Raw genomic sequence first — 23,881 nt, 5'->3', positions numbered from 1 at the left:
ACATCTACGCACCTACTAAACCTGACAATGCTTTTTGGTATCACATTTCCTCCCTGGTGCTGTCTTTTGATACGCCATATGTTATTTTCGGTGGAGACTGTAATTTAATTGTTGACCCTTATATTGACCGTACATCTAAAACATCTCTTGTTTCTTCACCGAAGCACCAACATTTTACCAATCTCATTTCCCATAGATCCATTGTTGACTCCTGGAGACTCTGTCATCTGCAACTTCGTGAATATACTTTCTTCTCCCCCACTCATTTCTTACAATCATGCAGAGATTATTTATTTGTATCAGAGGCTTTAACACAATCTATCTTACATGCAGACATTGAATCCATTTTAATCTCTGATCAAGCTCCTGTAATATTAGACGAAGAGCTACTTCCCGTCACTAATTCAAGTAAAAGATGGTGCTTTAATACTTCCTTATTAGCTGATCAATCTTTAACTTCTTCTTTTGAAGATTTAATTACAGCATTTTTTAAACATAATTTATCTCCTGTTTCGTCCTTTTCTATCATTTGTGACTAATTTAAGGCCTCAGCCAGAGGCATTATCATTTCCTATCTTGCCAAAAAGAAACGTCATAATTCCCATAATGCTAATGAACTTGTCAAATCCATTTTACTAGAATCCCTTTATACATTAACAAATTCTGCAGCTGATCTTGACAATATAATCAAAGAAAAATTTTAATACAATAAATTATCTACAGAATTTGCTTCTGCCTACCTTCGTAGAGGTAGTGCTCAGTATTATGGCGGTCAAAATAAAGTGGGCAAGCTTCTTGCTTCCTACCTCAAAATTAAAAAGGACCACTCTATCATTGATTATGTACTAAATTCTGCCTCTATCCCAGTCACCAAGCAAACTGAGATTCTAGATGAATTCAAAAAATATTATACCTCCCTCTATACCCCTGAATCTTCTCCTGATTCTATACTCATACATAATTATCTTGCGTCCATACAAAAACAATTTCCCACAGATGTTGACTTTTCCTCATTAGAACAAGATATCACCATAAGCGATATTTCTCAGCCCTAAAACTTCTAAACACAGGTAAAGCACCCTGCCTAGATGGATTTCCTGTGGAATTCTATTCCCACTTCTCAAAACCACTTCTTCCTTATCTCCTCACATTGTTTCCCAACTTTTTCTCTTCTAATGCTTCCTCTGGTACTTTTCAGGATGCTCTCATTAGCCTAATTCCCAAAGAAGGAAAAGATCTTCATCTTTGTAAAAATTATAGGGCGATATTATTGGTCAATTCTGATTATGAAATATTTGCAAAAATTCTTGCTCTCCAAGTAGAAACTTTTCTACAGTCTATTATTTGTAAAGAACTATCTGCCTTTATTAAAGGGGGGAATACCTCAGATAATACCTGGAACTTTTTTAATGCATTACATAAAGTTAACAAATATCCCCTTTATCTTGCAGCTATCTCTTTAGATGTATAGAAAGCTTTTGACTGTATGGATTGTTTTTTTATTTTTTATACTTTGTCCTGGTTAGATTTCAGTCCCAAATTCATTTCTTATATTTCTTTACTATACACCTCACCCAGAGCTACCATTTTTACTAATAATTCCTTTTCTGATCCCTTTATGTTACAGAGGGGCGTTCTTCAAGGCTGTCCCCTCTTCCCTCTTCTTTTTACTTTAGCTCTAGAACCATTCCTAGCTAAAATCAAACAAAACTCCGAAATACATGGTTTCCAACAGGATAAGCTACATGTTAAAATGAATGTCTACGCTGATGACATTCTTTTATTATTATCTAAACCAGAGCTCTTCATTCCAGCCTTCTTAATAGAAGTTAATGCTTTCTCTTTACATTGTGGTTACAAATTAAACCATGATAAATGTGAAATTCTACCTCTGTTTACTTATGTTTTAAACAAGATTTTATTTCTACTAATTTTCATGGAAACCCCACCACATCAAATATCTAGGTCTTCTGTTTGATCCCTCCATTAAACAAACACTCTCCATAAATATGACTCGTCTCTTATCTACTTTATCTACTTCTACTTCTAAATAGCACCCTTTATACTTGTCCTGGAGGGGCAGACTTGACACCATTAAAATGATGCTCGCGCCCATCATATTTTACATGATCTCGGCTATCCCTCTTAGGCTTCCTGCATACTTTTTCAACAAAAAAATGAATTCCACACTATCAATCTTTTTAAGGAACAAGAAAAAACCTTGCTTGTCTTTAGCTAAACTAAAGTGCCGTAAATCACAAGGTGGAGTTAATTTTCCTGATTTTCAACTTTACCATAATGCCTTCCTTCTTAAACAACTTTCTAAATCATTACATGGCTCTACCCCTAATCCTCCTCCGTTATGGAAAGATCTAGAACATTCCTTTTATCCCCCTTCTCCATTGATGAATCCCTCACTTTTACCAACAAATCATGCTTCCTATCCTCTCCTATACATAACACTTCTTATAAGTTATTTCACTCTTTTATGCTCTCACATCTCTCATTGAAAGATCGCTTTCTTAATTCTTCTATATGGCACAATAAATTTCCTAAAATTATTAACAAATCCATTTTTTTGGAAGAGTTGGCGAGACAGAGGTCTACTTTGGATTCATCAGTTATATTCCAATGACTCTTTTCTTACTTTCTCTGATGCACAGTCACTCTATCAACTACCAAAATCTTTCTCCACCAAATTGAATTTATTGATCAAAAGCATAACTGGCTCTACTTCTCATGTCCACTACACCACCCACCTCATTACCTCAATGTAATATTCTTCCCATTTTACGTGCCCAATCTAGTGCCCCCTCCATTTATAAATTCCTCAATGCACCCGATGAACATAGACCTAAAACCAACACTGAACTCCAATGGGAGTCGGAATTTCACTCCTCATGGCCTACTACACTTTGGGATAAATTATGGTTGAAACTCATCAAAACTTCAAGATAAGCAAGCCGACTCAAACACTTATCTTTATAAACAATCAACTTTTGTTCACTCCACTATTCATACATAAATTTCAACCCACACTCTCTTCAGATTGCTGGTCTTGCAAAGCCCCTCATACAAATTTATTTCACATGCTTTTCTCTTGTCCCTTCACACATCAATTTTGGTTGAAAGTATGGTCTCAGATTAACATCATCTGCCATACTTGTTTCCCTTTCTCCCCTGAAACTATATTTCTAGGCACACTATCGGATCATTGGCAATCCCTTTCCTACAACATGGACATTATGGACTTATTGCTTGCAATTGCTTTCCAGCAAATATCAAAAAATTGGAAACAGTCCACACAACTCTCCTTCCAATCTTGGTGGTACAGTGTATGTTATAATCATCAACAAGATTGTGCCTATGTTTCCCTTATGTGTCTACTTTTGAAAAGAGAACTTATATGGTCTACGCTGACTATTTTCTTGGACACCTCTGCACAAAGATCTACCCAGCATCACCCTTCATTGGAAGAAGTTCCAAAACCTCCATCAACTGTTTATAATGATATATGTTTGATTGATATTTGTAGTTATATATTAATATTTTGTCTTCTGCTTTAACTGTTATTATACTTCGATATACAACAATTGTTTCCCTTTATTGTCTGACATCATTTATAGTATATAATGCTTTTTTATCTTTATTTGCATTTATTAAAGTACAATTCTATTGTTTCCCTTACCCATGTTTTTCGCTCCTTCATTATAACAAAAGTCTCTACATGAACCTATTTTACTATTTAATATTTTAAGTTTCACTTGTTGTTCTTTAATTTTCATATGATATTTATTTGATTGTTTGCATTAAAATATATGTTTAAACTTAAATCTCCGAGTAGATATCATTTTTATATTTCATAATTTTCACTAGCCATTAAGGGTATATACAGACCCGCTCCCGGCGAACTACATAAAAGACTTCATTCCTCTCTTACAACTCCTCTGGACCAAGATCATTAATACATCCCTTCTTCAAGCATCCATTCCAGACGTCCTGAAAACGGGGCAGGTCTTGCCTATCCTAAAGAAAACTACAGCGGACCTCTCGGACCCAAATAACTATTGCGCTAACATACAACTGAACAATCACATTGATCGATTCAACCTGCTGAACCAATTTCAATCTGGCTTCAGAGCAGGTCACAGCACAGAATCAGTCATGACACATGGATTAGACAACGCTCTAAAAATCCTAGACAAAAATGAAGCCAGTCTGCTAATCCTACTCGACCTGTCATCAGCCTTTGACACCATCAAACACAACAACCTGCTGGATCTCCTGAAACACAGAATGGGTATGTCGGGAAATGTATTTAGCTGGTTCGCCTCTTTCCTCCAAAATAGATCCCAAAGATTCAAGGTCAACCAATCCCTGTCCACCCCCTCGCCCGTCACACTGGGAGTTCCACAAGGCTCCTCCCTCTCTTCCACCCTGTTCAACCTTTTCATGGAACCTCTTACTGATCTTCTCAGCCTCTCCAACATTCACTTCCATATGTATGCTGACAACACCCAAATATACATCAAGATCCACTCACTAGAGGACATCAAGGGCCAGATGTATCAAAGGAGTTTGCCCATTCTGTGTCTGTGGGTAAATGTGTTGACACATATGGCCCCAAATCACTCAACACTGCATTTCAAAAAACCCAAACTTGGCTAGCCGAAAACCATCTTAAACGTAACTCCCTCAAAACAGAATTCATTTTAATCGCTCCCCCTAACAAACCTCACACTATCCTAGACTGGGTGACGCACCTAGCAGCTCTCAATGGTCAACCGCTGATAGTCGACTCAGCGAACTCTCTTGGGGTAACGCTGTATAGCAACCTAAATATGCAGACACATCAGCACCTCAACAAAAGGAGCCAACTTCCACCTAAAGACCCTGCGAAAACAGAAACACTATCAGCCCGCCTACGATTTCAAACAAGTAGTTCAAACCCTAGTTATCCCCTGCGTGGAATATGGAGCAGTAACCTTATTCGGCCTCCCAAGGTTATCGACACCCCCGCTTAGAGCCACGATCAACTCTACTGCAAGACTCATCACAGGTTCTAAGAGAAACACTCACATATACCCTGACCTGAGAACCCTCAACTGCTACCGTTTGAAGCCAGAATTAATTTCAAAATTGCTTGTATGACGCACAAGGCCCTCTACCACAGCGTCCCACACTACCTAGCTCAGAAACTGGTGCTCTCAGCGAGCAACAGAGCTTCCAGGAGTGCCAAGACGCTTCTCCTTCAACCTCAACGATTTGCCAAGAAACAAACCTATCACCAGTCCTTTTCTGGTATGGCTCCAAGGATATGGAACGCTCTGCCCAACGAAACAAGAATAAACCCTTCATCTGCCTCCTTCAAAAGAGAAGTGAAAGCTATCCTCATGGCTAAATTTATGTGAACTCTATGTCTATTCAATGTAATGTATTTTTTGCTGTTTCTTGTGCTCATATTCATCCTTCTGTTTATTTTGTTTGCGCAAGTTTAGCACTGTCTTCTCTCGATCTGGAACTATGTATAGCGTACCCACATTGCTCGTGGTACTTCCTACCCTCTGCTTGGCTTGTAAAGTGCTCTGATACTCGCGAGAGTCTTGTTAGCGCTATATAAAACCTTCAAAATAAACATAACTTTAAAGAGCAGCCTCAACAATCTGAAATCAGAACGCTCCCACAAAATCAATACTTAACCCCCAAGTACAGCTCGAGGGTAGCAGACTGCTCTATGAATGTTTTCACCCTTATAGATCAGAAAGGGATATATGTATGATGTGGCATCCATAGAAAGGCCACCTTATGCCTTATTGATGCTAGTACTAGCATCTGCCCTGAAAACCTTGTAATTTCCCCCACTACATCTTTCAGGTGAAGCCATCGATGCAGTTGCCATTTGTAACACACATGTTGCTCACTATCTTAGTGATCCTGGGTCTACCTCTTTGGGTTCAATTACGTACCAACATACCTTTCTCTTGAGCACTACCTCTCATGCTAATCACCTGAGGTGGGATATTTATGAAAACTCAATGGTGCTTCATTTTATTCAAGGAATAGCGTTCATTTGAATGTTTTAATTGAAAATGAGGATGACATTTTGGTGGTTCTGTGCAAAAATAACAATTCATGTGAAGCTGAGGATTGCGTGAAGGCTTCGATTCAATCAATGTCTGATGTGCTTGACCAAATTTCTTTAACATTTTGTTGTTTTAAATGCTGCACCTATTAAAATGAGCAATATTCCTATTAAAAAGCTTTCTCTCATACCGCAGTACCTGGTATGCGGATGGCAAAAGCAACGATCCACTCAGTCATTGTTGCTCCACTGAAACAAGAGCATTTGCATAGGCATTTGTAATACTTTTATTTTGCCAGTTAAGAATCTTGTAAATATTCCTATCACTTTTTGCAAGATGTAGGATCATAAATGCTGTTGCATTAGTAGTAGTAGTAGCAAGCATACTTTTATAGCGCAACAATCACCCAGAGGGTATCCTGGCGCTTTGACTTATACTGACCTAGCCCACACAACAGAAGGAATTTCACATCCCTAGAAAAAAGATGGGATTTCAAGCCTTTCTTAAATGAAGCAAGATTGTCAATGCTCCTTAATGTTAGCGGGAGAGAATTCCAAAGTTTGGCTGCAGTGTGACCAAAGGAACGGCCACCCATTCGCACCCTTTGCATTCTAGGCACAGCCACTAGATAGGCTGATGAGGACCGTAAAGATCTGGCTGGGGTGTCCCAGGAAAAAAGCTCTTGTACCCGTACAGGCCCCTGACCATGAAGGGCCTTGAAGACAATGCAAGATGCTTTAAAATCAATACGCTGAAGGATGGGCAACCAGTGCAGATCCTTCAGCGCTAGAGAGGAGGATGCCAAGCGCAATCGGAAAAGGGCCAGCTTAACTGCCATATTCTAAATGCGTTGCAGCTTGCCAATCAAACAGCCAGGGGCACCAAGCAACAACGCATTACAGTAGTCTAATTTACTAAGGATGATGCTGCGCACTATCTCTGGTCTGACTAAGGTTGGAAGCAGGGGAAGAATTTTACGCAAAGAACGCAGTAGCATCATACAGGTGGCAACAGTTTTATTGACAGAGGCATCCAGCTGGAGATTGGGTCCAAACAGGACGCCCAAATTGCGTGGGGAGTCTGCCGCCGCCACGGTGCCCTGGGAAGAAAGTGGCCAGAAATCCGCTGGCAGAGGACGAGGGGTGCGGTCCAAGGAGCAGTGTAGTACCTCTGTTTTAGCGCTATTAAACTGGAGGGAATTTAGGCGCAGCCAGTTCGCCGTGGCTGTCATACACCGATGAAAGGTCTCCTGTGACACAGCATCCCTGCCTTCAAAGGAAAAGATAAGCTGGGTATCGTCAGCATAATTCACAACTGAGATACCAAATGATTTTATCAGCCTGACCAAAGGGCGAAGATATAAATTAAAAAGAATAGGGCTTATAGTCGACCCTTGGGGCACCCCTTGCCCCACTATCCTGGAGGCAGACCTAAAAGGTGGCAAAGCCACTACCTGGTGCCTCTAACGCAAATAGGAGACCAACCAATCCCGGGCCAGGTCTGTCAACCCGGCTTCCTCTAGTCTGCTGATGAGTATCCCATGGCTGACCGTATCGAACGCGGCCGACATGTCGAGCAGCACTAAAAAGGCTGTCCGACCAGAGTCGACACGCGAACAAAGGTCATCCAGCACTACCACCAAAGCAGACTCGGTGCCATGAGCTGGCCAGAAACCAAACTGAGCCACATCCAGGTAGTGATTGAATTCCAAAAACCTGGACAGATGTTTTGTGACCAGTTTTTCAAGGATCTTAATGGGGTATGAAAGCAGCGATATTGGCCGGTAGTTTGCCACACATGTCGGATCCAGAGTAGCCTTCTTCAAAAGAGGGGAGGCCACCGCCAGTTTCCAACACGCGGGAACTGTAGCAGTGCTAAGCGATTGGCAGCACATGGCAGGAAGAGGAGGAAAGAGTTCCTCCTGAAACACCTTCCAAAATCTATTGGGGAGCGGGTCCATGGGCGATCCTGAAGACACACTTTTAGCCAGGATACAGAACTCATCAAAAGAAGGGGAGGGAAAACTATCTAACTGTACCAGCCCTGCCACTTCCGCCTCAATCTCGGCAATAGGTGGCAATACGGAAGTGGATGGAGACTGACCGGTGGTAATCCGGTTAGATAAACCGCTAAGGATGGTAACGGTCTTATCCTCAAAGGCCGCCGCCAGAGAGTCACATAAGGACTGGGAGGCCGGAATATTATTAGTAGCACAAGCAGGATGCGAAAGATCTTTAACAATCTTAAAAAGAGTCTGAGATTTGTTCACAGCATGTATTAGCGTCTCTTCCAGAAACTTGACTTTAGCCCACTTGATTTGCATTTTATAGTCCAAGAGGGCCTGTTTAAAGAGAGCTTTTTCGTCCCTAAATACTGCTTCCTCCAGGCTCTTTCTGCCTGCTTGCATCTCAGCTTCAGCTGAAGGAGCTCTTTAGTGTACCATGGCATGGCGGGTTTACGCCTATCTCTTGATTTCCTCAGAGGGGCAATTTTGTCTAAGGATTCGGTAATCAATAATGTACTGCCAAGTTTTCTTCTAGCAAACGCTGCTACCATTTTGCGAGGGGTAGAGAGAGTGTCATGGAATGTCGTTGCTGTAGCATGAAGATCTTGTTGGGTGTTAAGGACCGTCGCTGTTGGAGTACAGACCTGATACATGTTTAAAAGGTTACATGAGTGAATGGCACAATTAGTGTGGCAGGCCTATCAGTAGAAAGTAATTTACAGGCCCTGGGTCCATGTATTATCACTTTACTAGGGACTTACAAGAAAATTTCATGTGCCAATGGGGAGTAAGCCAATGGTATTGTGTTTGAGGGAGTGAGCACACACTTTAGAACTGGTTAGTAGAGGAAAAGTGGACAGAGTCTTAAGGCCAACAAAAAAAATCAGCAAAAATGGAGAACTAAGGCGATGTGTGGGGGAAGACCACCCTAAGGCTGACAGGTCTAACATTTAATTTCTAGTTCCAGTGGGCATTTTCACTGGATCCATTGCAGCCTACCGATATGTCTTGACTGATGCTATCACTGAAGCAAATAAACTTCTACCAGATATTATCACATGGTTTGGAAGCTTCCTCCAAACCAGAAAGGAGAAAAGGGAACTCTACTTGCATCCTCTGTAGTTCAATAACTGTGTAATAATTTAGGGATTAATCCACACTTCCATTGTGCTTACCATCCAGAGTTCTCAGGGAAGGTCTAAGCAATATAACTTTGACTTTGAAAAGCAAACAGTGGAGACACACTTTGGAGGCGCCTCTCACAATAGAGGAACTGGGGTGGGCTATTAGGGATCTTCGCTCAGGTAAAGCCCTTGGGTCCAATGGCCTCCCGATCAAGCTGTACAAGCACAAACCTGATAGCCTTGGCCCTTACCTCAAACGTATGTTTGAGGAAAGTAAGGAGATGGGAGCAAGATCAATGTATAGCCGCAATTGTGTAGGAAAATAGGGTTCGTGAGGAGCACTCCGTTATTTTTGATCAAATTATTCTGCTACTCAAATGGTGCTACGATTAATCAGGATAGTCACTCCTGTGAAATATGAAGTGGTTATGATGGGTTTTTGGACCCACCTAATCGTGCACTGTTCACTTGGTGCTCCGCACCTTAAACTTTTTGCATACTAATGACACTCTTGATATTGTGCAAATATTGTTGCTTTTATTTTTTGTTATTGCATCTTTTTATATCAAGAAACCCTCTTGTTTGTTATTTACATTATTCATACCCATTCTCTCAATGACATCAGATTGTTAGCCTCATATTGAGCCATAAAGGTGTTTGCGTATGCCCCAATTCATCAGGATAAAACGCATATGCTCAAAGAAATAATCAACAAAAGATGGGAACTATTATCTGCAGAACCAGATTTTCAAGGCATTTTTAAAGAACTTCCAGTACACGTGTATACAAGAGGACCAAACTTGAGAGCAAGGCATAAACACAAACAACTTTCCATAAGTCCGGCAGCATATAAGGGCACTACACGATGTTCAAATTGCACCAATTGTAACAATGTGATCACAGGAAGCACATGCACACATCCAACCACTGGAAAACTCATACAGTTGAAACATACCAGCGACTGCAATACAAACAATGTAGTATTTGCAATTAAGTGCCCATGCGGCAAAATGTACATTGGCAAAACAGAACGAAAAGTGAAAATACGTATAACGGAACACAAGAGCAGAATCCGTAATCAGAATCTGACCTCACCATTGGTGCTCCACTGGAGGGACGAAAAACATACCATTTCGCAATTGAGATTCTTCATCATCGAAAAAGTACAAATAAAAGAAGGGATAGATAACCACCAAAGATTAATGCAACGTGAATTATTCTGGATTAAATACCTCAAAACCTTAGCTCCAACAGGGCTCAATGATAAATATGATCTTACATGTTATCTGTAAATAACATTGAGTTTCAACAAAGCGACATTAACTCATGGTCAATAATAAACTCCCATATAACTCTTTAAACATCAGCATTGGAGTAGGGGGTTACTAGTCAGAAATACCAGCTCGCAAATAGATGCCACAAGGTTCATGACCCGAGGGATATCACCAGGGGCTATAAAAGTATAAGGACATATATTTCTTATGATTTATCAATGAAAATCCTAAATGTTTATCATGTTTAATGTACACCAGAAAGTTAAATCGTAGCACGAATATATGTACTGAAGATTAACTATTGTCAAAACAATTGATCATCATCTTGTATATGTTTGTCAAATGATTGTTTTACACAATAGCACATTAGTATACATATATGAATACTGAACTACCCATAAACACGAATAACATCAGGAAACCATTGAGTTCAACTTAGCATGAAATAGAGCAATCGAAGTTATCGCCGCATTAGTATAGAAGGTTGTAGCGCAATACAACTCTATATCATAGAGTTATTATGAGAATTGCAGGTTACTTTAGCTAAGAATGTCATTTGCAACCACACGGCGTTCGCGCTCATTTTGTGAACGGTAACCGATAATAAAATCCTTCCTAGTTTGGCGATAGTTGATATGTAAGTAAAAATCATTCTATTGCATCGCGAGCAATATGATCTTGGCAAAAACGTTCCGAGTAAGGTTGGGATTAAATGAAATATACCTATACCAACATGGCGCCCATGCTGAAAGGCAAACTGCAGAGAGTTGTAACACATAGTCCGTCGTCAATTATCATAACTCCACAATCATGCGGAGTTCGCGGAGTCTTAATGGCGACCACCCGGTAATCGGGTAAACACGGCGAGCAAAGGGCTGCGGTTTTTGTCGACACGGAGTGAATTTTTGGCATACCAGGTACGCAATTTTCCTGACTAACAAGCACTCAAACAACAAAATAGTAAAAAACTTTTTATTTTCACCATACAGATTAACAACATTGGTGAAGATAAGGTAAGGGCATTCAGATTTACCGTTTAAGCTACATAGTTTTCACTCGTTTTTTGCGTGATCAGTGTAGTTCTTACAGGTGTCATCTTTTCGTTTCAGAGAGCTCAGATTAAGCACATCAGGTATGTCCCTACAGATTGTATAGCTATATTAGAGTTGACAATCAAGCTTTGGCATAGTATCAATACAGGTTATTTACCATCATTTTTTCAGTGATCCATACTGAGTAAGATTGATTGAGGCGAACATACACAACGTCCATCATAGACAACAGGTATGACAATAACATAGTCCAGTAATACACCCCCATGTACCACTTCAGAAATTATTCTCACACATAATATATGTTTTTTATTACAGAGTCGCCCCTGATGAAGGCACCATAGAAGTGCCGAAATGCATTGGGCTCACTTGTAAATACATGATTATTGAATTGCCAAAGAATTGAAAATGTAAAAATGTAACAATGTTCGCACAAATGAAAATGAAACAAATGTTTTTGTTATGAATAATGTAAATAACAAACAAGAGGGTTTCTTGATATAAAAAGATGCAATAACAAAAAATAAAAGCAACAATATTTGCACAATATCAAGAGTGTCATTAGTATGCAAAAAGTTTAAGGTGCAGAGCACCAATTGAACAGTGCACGATTAGGTGGGTCCAAAAACCCATCATAACCACTAGCCGCAATTGTGGCCATCCCAAAAGAAGGGAAACCAAGAGACTCCTATGCCTCCTACAGGCCCATATCTCTACTAAATGTGGAGCCCAAGGTACTGGCAAAGGTCCTTGACAACAGGCTCAAGCCAGTTTTACAAACATTGGTCCACCCGGACCAATCGGGCTTTATGCCACACTGCAACACCGCGCTTAACCTCCAACGTCTTAATGGAGTTATGGGGAGATATCACACTATCCAAGAAGATCCGGTTGTGGTGTCTCTTGACGCCACGATGGCATTCGACACGCTTGAGTGGCCCTACATGATGACAGTCCTTCAGAAACTGGGCTTTGGCCCTAGCTTTATCGGATGGGTGCGTCTCCTTTATTCAGAGCCTTTGGCCCAGGTTACGGTGAATAACAAAACCTCTGAGGCCTTCGCAGTAGAAAGAGGGACGCAACAGGGATGTCCCCTCTCACCTCTGCTGTTTGCCCTCTCGCTTGAGCCACTCGCTGCCTGGATTAGACAGGATGTTGCTCTGAAGGCTTTGGTGGGCTGACGGATGAGAGGACAGGATTTCGCTATATGCTGATGACATCCTCCTCTATCTCTCAAGACCTCGAAGATCCCTCACGGTGGCCCTAGACATCTTCACCAATTTTGGGAAGAACTAAGGATACAGTATCAACTGGAATAAATCCCTACTATATGTCCTTCGTGGCATCCCCCCGGTAATCCCACAAGACTCCCCGGTTAAGGTGGCCACCAATGGATTTAAGTACTGGGGAATCTTCATTTCTAAAGATAAAGCCATTATGTACGAGAGAAACCTCCTGCCGCCACTACAGCGGCTCAGGCACGACTCCGCGACCTGACAGAAGCTCCCGCTGTCCCTGCTGGGCAGGGCAGCACTTTTTAAAATGATGGCGCTGCCAAGATTTCTATACGCCTTACAAAACAGCCCGACTTGGTCCCGCAGTAGTATTTTGCATCAGTCGAGGCCGCGCAAAGAGATCTCCTGTGGTCTGGGACGCCAAGAATATCCCTACAGAAATTGAAATTGGGATGGTTTGATGGGGGCATTGCGCTCCCAGACATCCATAAGTATTACCGGGCCGCACACCTTTCAGCCATCAACCAAGGCCCTTACTGCGACGGGTCCGACTCGTGATACGGAATGGACTGATGGCTCGTTCCGGGGGGGAACTTTACTCAAAACCTGGTAGATACTCACTCACGGGGCCCACACAACACTCGGTCCAACTATGGCTTATCGTTCAGCGTAAAATGGGGTGGGCTAACACACTTACACAGGCTACCCCACTATGGGTCTCAGACAAGTTAGGCAGCACCGAAGGGTTCTGCAACTGGGATCTAATTGGCATTTCCCACGTTAAAGACCTGTGGGCCCAGGATGGGGTTGTTCCATTCGCCTAACTCCAACGAACGTACAAACTTGCACAGACAGAATACTTCCGATACCTGCAGGTCAGTCACTCCCTTCTGAACAATATCATCCCAGGGACCCAACCCCCGAGATCTTCCCCCTTGGAGGACAGATTATTGGACGACCACCTCTCAGAACGCGCAATCTCCCTCACATACAAAAAAATAATGAACAATTCCCCGGACCCGTTACTAACCCTCAAAAGGAAGTGGAAGGCAGACGGTCTAGAAATAGATGACGAAGAGTGTAAAACTGCGCTTGCTTCCCCTAAGGAAGTGGCCATATCCGCCAGGCTTAGGCTTATCTAGCTCAAGGTGCTACACTGGGTGTATATCTCTGGCACTAGGTTGAAGCTGATGGGTCGTAGTGAGGATGGACTCTGTAGGAGGGGGTGCGGAGAGGTGGGAACCTTCATCCACATGATATGGGAGTGCCAGGTGTTACAGATCTACTGGAAAGAAGTACTCCGATGTATGCAAGAAGTGTGGGGGTGGAGCTGTGTGCTGAGGCTAAGAGGTGCCTTCTAAACATCTGGGAGCCCCCAGATCTGCCAGCGAAGGGGAGGCTATGGGTGACGCTGGGACAAGCTGTGGCAAAGCGCAATATTGCTAGGCTGTGGGGGGCAGTAGCGCCTCCGACACTTAATTCCTGGAAACAGGATATGGACTGGTGCATGCTCCAGGAGAAAACAGTGTACATGGCCAAGAAATGGGTGGCGGTGTGGTCAAACTGGAATGAATACAGAGGTAACATATGTGAACCCCACCAAATCTTACCCACTGACGGGACGGCTGATATTTGACCCGCTTTCTGAAGTGATGCTATGAACACTCTAAAATTGACCAAGTGTTGTGAGCTCTGTGTTTTCTGTGGTACAAAGTAATTAATGTGTTTAAACCCTGTGTTGACCGCCACTTGTTTTAAGTTGCTAATAAAAAGAATAAAAAAAAAGAATAATAAAAAAAAGAAAAGCAAACAGTGTAAGATTTGTGCAAAAACTGGGTTCATGTGTCTGATGCCCGACCTGTTCACACATTGGAGGCTAGAGACACTCTGTTCTATACTGTTCATCATTTGAAAAGGACTGGTTCTTTCTAAACACAAAGCTGTGAAGGGTCTTTGATTGCCCGCCTGCATACAGGGGTGCGGTACAAAAGGGGGTGGTGATGGACGGAGCATCTGAATCAATCAAAAACTCACACCCAGTCAAAAGATCTGGGTTTAATCCATCACCGTTCTTTAGCCCACTCTGCCACCCCAGTTCAGACATGGCCATATGCAAATCGGTCTGACCCTGTGCCTCATGTGAACAGTCCAGCCAACCTGCCAAGCCATGTCTTCCCTGGACCGGAAACAAGCCTCCGAGGATAAGTTTCTGGCATTCCAGCTGTCTTCAGCCCGGCTTGCTTGAATCCAGTGGCAAAGTGAGCAAGGGACTCACGTCTGAGCATACCCTGCCACACTTATGGCGGCCAAAAGCGGTACAAAAGGGGGTGGTGATGGACCGAGCATCTGAATCAATCAAGCACTCACACCAAGTCAAAAGATCTGGGTTTAATCCATCACCGTTCTTTAGCCCACTCTGCCACCTCAGTTCAGACATGGCCATATGCAAATCAGTCTGAGCCTGTGCCTCATGGGAACAGTCCAGCCCGAACTGCCAAGCCATGTCTTCCCTGGACCGGAAACAAGCCTCCGAGGACCGGTTTCTGGCATTCCAGCCGTCTTCAGCCCGGCTTGCTTGAATCCAGTGGCAAAGTGAGCAAGGGACTCACGTCTGAGCATAACCTGCCACACTTATGGCGGCCAAAAGTGGTACAAAAGGGGGTGGTGACGGACGGAGCATCTGAATCAATCAAACACTCACACCCAGTCAAAAGATCTGGGTTTAATCCATCACCGTTCTTTAGCCCACTCTGCCACCCCAGTTCAGACATGGCCATATGCAAATCAGTCTGACCCTGTGCCTCATGGGAACAGTCCAGCCCGAACTGCCAAGCCATGTCTTCCCTGGACCGGAAACAAGCCTCCGAGGACCAGTTTCTGGCATTCCAGCCGTCTTCAGCCCGGCTTGCTTGAATCCAGTGGCAAAGTGAGCAAGGGACTCACGTCTGAGCATACCCTGCCACACTTATGGCGGCCAAAAGCGGTACAAAAGGGGGTGGTGATGGACGGAGCATCTGAATGAATCAAACACTCACACTCAGTCAAAAGATCTGGGTTTAATCCATCACCGTTCTTTAGCCCACTCTGCCACCCCAGTTCAGACATGGCCATATGCAAATCAGTCTGACCCTGTGCCTCATGGGAACAGTCCAGCCGAACTGCCAAGCCATGTCTACCCTGGACCGGAAACAAGCCTCCGAGGACCGGTTTCCGGCATTCCAGCCGTCTTCAGCCCGGCTTGCTTGAATCCAGTGGCAAAGTGAGCAAGGGACTCACGTCTGAGCATACCCTGCCACACTTATGGTGGCCAAAAGCGGTACAAAAGGGGGTGGTGATGGACGGAGCATCTGAATCAATCAAACACTCACACCCAGTCAAAAGATCTGGGTTTAATCCATCACCGTTCTAGAGACACTCTGTTCTATACTGTTCATTGTTTGAAAAGGATTGGTTCTTGCTAAACACAAAGCTGTGAAGGGTCTTTGATTGCCCGCCTGACTACAGTGGTGGCTGGCATGGCTCGCAGGTGGATCGCACTGGTTGGTGTCGTGAGGGGATAACGGGGAGAGGAGGTCACAGGGGGATACATTATATAAAAAAAATTCACTTGCCGCCGGCCCGGTCCTGCGTCTCTGCTCCTGCTCTTCTCAAACACATCGAGGAACAGGAAGCAGGCCCCACTAACCAACCACAATGCTTCAGTGCAGCATTGTGATTGGTGAGCACCCAGGCTCCCCTGACCAATCACAACGGTGCGGCAGCGTTGTGGTTAGTTTTGAGCATTTGACACTTAACCAGTGAATGGGGGCCTGGGCTAGTTCTCATTGAGAAAGGGAAAGTGCGCATGACTGGTTTGGGCGGTCTAAGAGGTCCGACTAAACAGTCATTGCGCACTTGAGTGGGCAAACAACTCTGCCCCTGGCCTGCTCAAAGAGCAGAGCAGCCCTGCCCACGCACCTGAAAAGCAGCAGGAAGCAGAACTAAAATGATAATAACGCAAAGTCATTATCATTTTAGGTTTCTGCTTCCCACTGCTTAAAAGCACGGGGTGATACTCCTCCACCATAGCGGAGCAACCATCCCTGCCTGGATCCATACATCACAATGCAAGCTCTCCATCAAACAAGAGATTGAAACCTCACCATGATGTGGCCTTCAAACCCGAAGCAACCTATCATCTGGAAACCGGTACACTCCTTTCTCTGCTCCTATCAACCATCTTTTTTTGCCTCTGTAATCCACAGTTCCCCTCAATCCTGCTGTTGTACTGCAGCAACATCATAAGGATGCAAAGACACCTGCTGTTCACAGCTACAGCCTGTGATCCTGGTGGGGTCAGACTCTTCAGCCTATGTGGTTGACTTATTGTGCGCTGTTCCTGGAAGCAATAGGTGGCAGGGTTGAGCAAATCACCTACTCTGAGCCGTCCATCATCACCAACATATAACTCCTCAACTTTTCGGAGCCATGCAAACAGAACAAATATTGCTTTATGCTGGACCTTTGCCCACCTGCCCTCTGACTGTACTGGGGTGGGGGAGGGCATTGTCCTCATTATCATAAATAAAGAAAATGCAATAAAAAGGTAGGTACACGTGCATATACTGCCTGAATGTGACATGGTCTCTGTACTGGGGTGAATGTATGACATTGTTCTGCATTCTGTCCATCAACTGTTATTTTTGCAATTGTCACACTATTATTCCATTAACAGATAAGCACCTGCACTTACATGACCAAAAGATTCCCCCCTGCCCTGCGCTTTCCAACTTGCTGACACTGATTACGGACTGACTCGTGAAATTGATAACAGCAGTGTGTTCATGGTGTGATGAGTCCCTTCCTGCAATCAATGAAGCAATATTTTCTTACTCTAATGTTGAACTTGCTTCCAGAGTCCTGCTCACCTGCAGTGATGTAGCTCATCAACCTGTAACCTTGTATGTCTGCGGGAATTAAGTCCATGCTTGTCAAACCTAGAGATTGGCATGGATCCTTTACCCTGCTTATGTTGTCCTGGCTATAAGAAACTCTAAGACACAACCACCTCCTTGAGTGCAAGACTCCATAAACACCCTTTGCAGTTCTCTTTCCTAGTTTACAAGTTGAGCCTACGTGATATGATAAGTATCCAAAGTATTGGAGAAGGTAGTGATAAATGAAAGGAATCAATACATGACATGTTTACTGATTTCGACACAGAAACCTAAATGTGCACTTTGCGCACGTTGAGAAAAATGACACAGAAATGAGAAACAGCACGATAAAACCATGCCTAAAATACGTACAAAAAGAGAAAAATTGTTGCAAATGATTTTGATGCTTATTAACAGAGTGTAATAACATATTACTTAAGAGAGATAATGATGTAAATGCCTTTACGGATACAATAATGGCATTCTAATAATGTGACTTAGCATTTCTATTGCCTTTCATTGTTAATGCATCATGGCAAAAATGTGGTGCAAATTCTAGACGCTATGACTCACACCTGTTAATATTTCTAGTTGTAAAACTAGACATCCTGAAAATACATAAAGCTAAAATGATTTTAGAAAAATGAATTTTAAAGAATGATTTACATGTATGTGTTTTGAGAAATATTGTGGTAGTAGGCTATATTTACCCATGGCCATTGCTGAATTACAATTATTGACAATTTACCATTATGTCTTTACCAGAATTGCTTGGTTTATTTCATTATTTATATGTGAACTACATTTACTAGTATGTGAATTAGTACAACAGGACAGGCCCCCAGTGTGCTCACTTAATATTCACAGAACTTCGGAAAAACAAAGTACACCTCATAGCGATGCCACCAGACAAGTTGAAACTGCATAAAACATAACCAGAAATCAATAATATTGTACAAAGCACATCAGAGTATCGCCCACAACTGCACATTCTGCCACTCACCGATATTGTATAAGGTATAATTAGTCAGCTATTTTTGATTGCTATTAGTACATAGGACAGTCTCAGGGGGTAGTAAGACATAGTCCTGGACAAGAGGGACAGCCATGTTTGGGTAGGCAGATAGACCAAAAAACAGTATAGTTGGTATTTAAAGTTTATTTTGAAAGTACCCTAGATAAAGTCTGTATTGCTCACTTTACTCACCACCCACCAACACACAAGTGATATGCTGGGCTCTTCGTGTGCAACCATAACCTCCTTTTCTGATATCCATTCAGATGCCCACTTCAACCAGGAACATATTGCTTAGTGCTGACTTCCTGTCTCCTTCTGCACCTTTTGCTTGCAGGGTAATACCTGTAAAATCATGACGTCATGGTGGCTCGCAGTTGTGAACCCTTGCCTAGTTTAATATCCACAGACAACAACAACAAGTCGATGGATGGAATGCTTAATTAACCCTAGCCACTGGCAATTGCATGGGCTGCATTCCAATCCATAATTTTTCTCCCACCATGCCACCTCAGTTTGGACACAGCCATATGCAAATCAGTCCTGACCCAGTTCCTTTTTTTTTTTTTTTTTTAATTGAAAGTTCATGACAAAAGCATATCAAATACATAAGAGGAGACACACGTTAACATAGCAATACCATATAAATATACATACAGGAAGTTAAATATGCATAATAGAGTTTCAACTTGTAGTAGGGATGTTAAAACAAATTAAAACCATTAGTGTGGGAGAAGATACAATAAATGTGTTAAGAACAAGAGGGAATATCTACATGGGTGTTAAAAAGCTATAGGCCCAGGGTTTTTGACCGCCTCCATGATGCCACGGGTGACCAAATCCTTAGTCCCATGCCCCTGGATTTCGCTCCCTTCAGTGCATACAGCTCCGACTCGATGTTATGGATCCCAAGTAGCCTACAGATCCACTTCTGAAAGGTTGGAGCCCCGATGTCCTTCCATGCAGCAGCAATTAATATTCTAAAGACAGCTGTTGCTATAAAAACAAGTGCCTCAGACTCTATGCTTGAACCCAATTTGGCGTCATACCCAATTATTAAAAGTGTAGGGGATAGGTCAATCCTGACAGCTAGCAGCCCCTCTAAAAACTTTACAATTTCGTTTTTAATTGGCCCTAGTTTCTCACAGCTACAAAACATGTGAAGCAGATCAGCAGGGCCCTTACCGCATCTAGGGCAGTTGTTATCCGCTCTCTTTCCCAAATCAAACAATTTTGCTGGTGTGTGATATAAGTTAAATAGGGTTTTAAAATGCTGTGCTCTTAGGTTTGAGGATCGTAGGAACCTTTTATCGATAAGAATGGCTCTGTCTAAATCGATGTCGGGGTCACTCAGTTTCCCAACCCAGGTAGCCTCTGTCTTAAGCATATCATCTGGCAACGTTCCCAGGAATAATGCATATATTTTCCTTATGCGACGGCCACCTCCCTTCATATAATCTAAGAGTGTGCATTCTTTTGATATATCTATGATGGGTCTTTTGGATTTAATTGTGTTGGTCAATTGTATATATTTAAACTCTTGGGAGCCTTGAAGTGCATATCGTGACTTCAGAAGATCAAGGGGCCTCAAAGCATCCTTTACCATCACTTGGCCCAGTGTGGTGATTCCCTGTCTTTCCCAATGTCTCCAGGAACCATCTCTGCTTAAGTGCGGGAATAGCCCTGAATTCCAAAGTGGAGTATGTTTGTTAAACTTCGGAATGCTCTGGTTCTTCTGTATTGCCAACCATACCGCCCGGATATCTTCCAATATTTTATAACCTGAGGACTTGAAGAAACGTTTATCATAATTCCTTAGCAATACACCATATGCTTCATTCCCTAATACTAACTGGTATATGGATGGAATACCGCATTGGCAATGTATCATGTCAGCAGGGAAGAAAAGTATAGCCATATCTGAGAGGAGACAAGACCAGTGGTATAATTTTAGATTAGGTATACCCAATCCACCCTGTTCCTGGGGTAGAGACATAAATTTAATTGATCTCCTCACCTTACCATATTGCCAAACAAAGTTCATAAAAATTGCCTCCATTTCCCTAATCAAAATATCATCTATTTTAAAGGGGATGGACCTAAACTTATATAAGATTTTTGGAAACATTGTCATTTTAATGACATTGGCCCTGCGTATAATTGATAAATGGAGAATATCAATTCTTTTTAGATCCTGTTTCATTTTCATCAGTAATGGTGAGAAATTATCTTTAATAATTTCCTGTGTCTGGGCATTGATTGTGATTCCCAAATAGACTACTGAATCCACATATCTATCATCCAGTTTGACTGTTTTACTTGAACATAATACCTGTGTTTTTGCCACATTAAGTCTATATCCAGAAGCACTCCCAAAATCAGAAGTGATGTTAATTATTTCCCTCATAGCACTAGCGGGACCAACAGTGGTGATAGCTATGTCATCCGCGTATGCGAGGATTTTGGTTTCAAGTCCATTGGTGATAATTGGTTTTATGTTGATATTGCTCTTAATGTGGCAAATCAGGGGGTCGATATACAGTGCAAATAGGATAGGTGAACACGGGCACCCTTGTCTCGTCCCTCTTGAAATATGGATCAGGTTGGAGCCCTCACCCATTAACTGAATGCTAGCTATTGGATTGTAATGCATGGCCTTGATTGCCTGCAGAAATCGGGGGCCTAATCCTTTGCCAGCCATCACTTTCCAGAGAAAGCTCCACCTAACCCGGTCGAACGCCTTCTCTGCGTCGAGGAGGATCATCGCGATCCCCCCCCCCCCCCAGCATGCATATCAAACAGAGTTATGGCTCTTTTACTATGGTCGGTGGTACCCCTTCCAGGAATAAAGCCATGCTGCCAGGGAGAGACGAGGCCCGCGATAGTCCTGACCCAGTTCCAATGGAAACAGTCTAGCCTGAACAGCCAAGCCATGTCCTCCCTGAACCGGAATACAAGCAACCTAGGACCAGTTTTGCCTTTACTATGGGCTCTTCAGCCAGGTATAGCTTGATTCCAGTGGGTCATTGAGCACGGGACCCACGTCTGGGGTTGCCCATCGAACTTGGGGTGTCGACTGCAACAACAGCAAGGTGATGAATGGAATACTGAAATGAATCTCAGCCACTGGCAATTGCTCAGGCATCATCCCAATTCATCATTTTTCGCCCAACATGTCTCCTCAGTTTGGACCCAGCCATAAGGAAATTAGTCTTGACCCTGCTTCTCATGGGAATAGTCCAGACTGAACTGCCAGGCAAGGTACTCCCTGAACCCGAGCACATCCTAAGCAGAGTTAAGTAGAGATTCATTGACGTATGTGTCAATGTTTTGAGGTGTGCATTTGTCGTTGTGTGTTGTTGTAAACATGTTAAACCCTGTAAATATTCGTTTTGACATTGCAGAATTAATGCTGTGCTCGCCATAAAAACAGAGCGAGGCGACAATATTGATTCTGAATAGGCACAATTGACTCACTACTGATCATGTATGTGAGGGATGATTGATCAATATTAGTTTGTGTAATTAATATGACAAGTCCATATTTAGTGGAACATTAAGTTCACTATCAGAAAAAAATGGAAATTTCTAAAGAAACTTAAGGCTGCCACTGTTAACTAGGCCTGGGAAAGGGTCTTGAATGAAGGTTAATTGGGCTGGCTAAAGTCTGAGATTGTCAGAGCTGTGCCTTCTTCAATTTCAGAATCTTACTTCTCCCCAGTAGTTTTTCAGACTAGGAAAGTGAATGGGAAATCTAGTTAGAATAGACAGAATGAAAAATATTATGAATGGAAATGAATAGTAGAAGTAAAAGAAGATGGGTTCTGCATTTTGCATGAAGTATAAAGTAGGCCTAGGTGGTAAACTCCACCCCGCTCATGGAGTTTGTGGAATGCAGGCACTCTGCACTCTGTGGAGGAGTGCTGAGTTCCTGAATTCCAGAATTCGGGTGTGAACAGGAGGTTTTTTTCCAATCACATGCTAGAGTTTTCTCTTGGCTCCCAACCGCGAGCTATAAGAGTCTCGGCCACTTGCGAGCATGTGCAAGACTTCTGGCACTGCTTTCAAACTCCTGCAAGTCTTTGCACTTACTCACACGGATTCCAGCTGGAACGGAGCCAAACTAGTATTCTTAGTGCCAATCACCATCATAAACAGAGTGGTGGACAGCTTTTCTGCTGGAATGCAGCAGAGAGACATGTGGAGGGGGTTTCTTCTCGAATTGGCCATTGGAGTTTTTTGTGTGCAAGAAGCCATTTTTGTAAACTTTTTTTTCAAACAGGAAGGAAGTGCCCCAGAGACTCCAACTTCCTGTTCCTGTCCAGCAGGCTCCTCCCAGTGTTTTGTCTCTCTCCTGGTCACTTTTCATTGGGATTTGGAGCTGGAAGGATCACTTCTTTTGTAAACAGCATATATACCATTTGATTTAGGGACTTTGTATTTGAGATGTCACAAATAAGTTGAAAAACTGATGTATAAGGGTGTTGTTTTTTGTTTGGGGCAAGTATCTGGATTTCTTTGTTTTATTTGATTTTTAAAATGTATGTGGTGGGTGGCCTTCAGTTTCAGAAGGGGGCCTAGTTATTATTTTGCATTACATTTATCTTCTTTTGTAAAGTAAAAATGTTGCACAGTTTACTTCATTTTCTTTGTGTGTTTTAATAAATCTGCAGTATTGATTTAATTCACTATGTGGGCTAGTCTGCCAACGGACCTTCCAGTCAGTAGGCCCTGTACTAGTCATGGGTTCATGGAACAACAGTTTCTGTGGTGTCTGTTGAATTTAAAACTCATTTAAGCCATGAATGGCATTGAATAAAAATTATAAATATTTTTCTTGTTGTATTTCACATGTATTTTTCCTGCAAACAGTATAAAGGTTGGGTAATGCCTTTGGAGGATGTGTGTTGTTGTAAACATGTTAAACCCCGAAAACTTTCGTTTTGACATTGCAGAATTAATGCTGTGTTCTCTGTGTTACCATGCCGCCTTTGTCTGGGCAGTGTGTGACTGTGTGCACCATAGGCCACTATTTGTCTTTGTTCCCAATGCCATGTGGCCTGGGGCCATTTTATATAGTCAGTTTCCATAGACCTGCAGGTGTTCTTTGTTTTTCAGGCTTCCTGCTTGTTGTTGTGGTCAAGTGGCTGACAGCCATTTTGTGTAGCCAGCCAGTG

The sequence above is a fragment of the Lissotriton vulgaris genome, chromosome 5 (assembly GCF_964263255.1).
Source record: "Lissotriton vulgaris chromosome 5, aLisVul1.2, whole genome shotgun sequence".
In the NCBI taxonomy this organism is placed as follows: Eukaryota; Metazoa; Chordata; class Amphibia; order Caudata; family Salamandridae; genus Lissotriton; species Lissotriton vulgaris.
Note: the sequence above shows the minus strand (reverse complement) of the source record.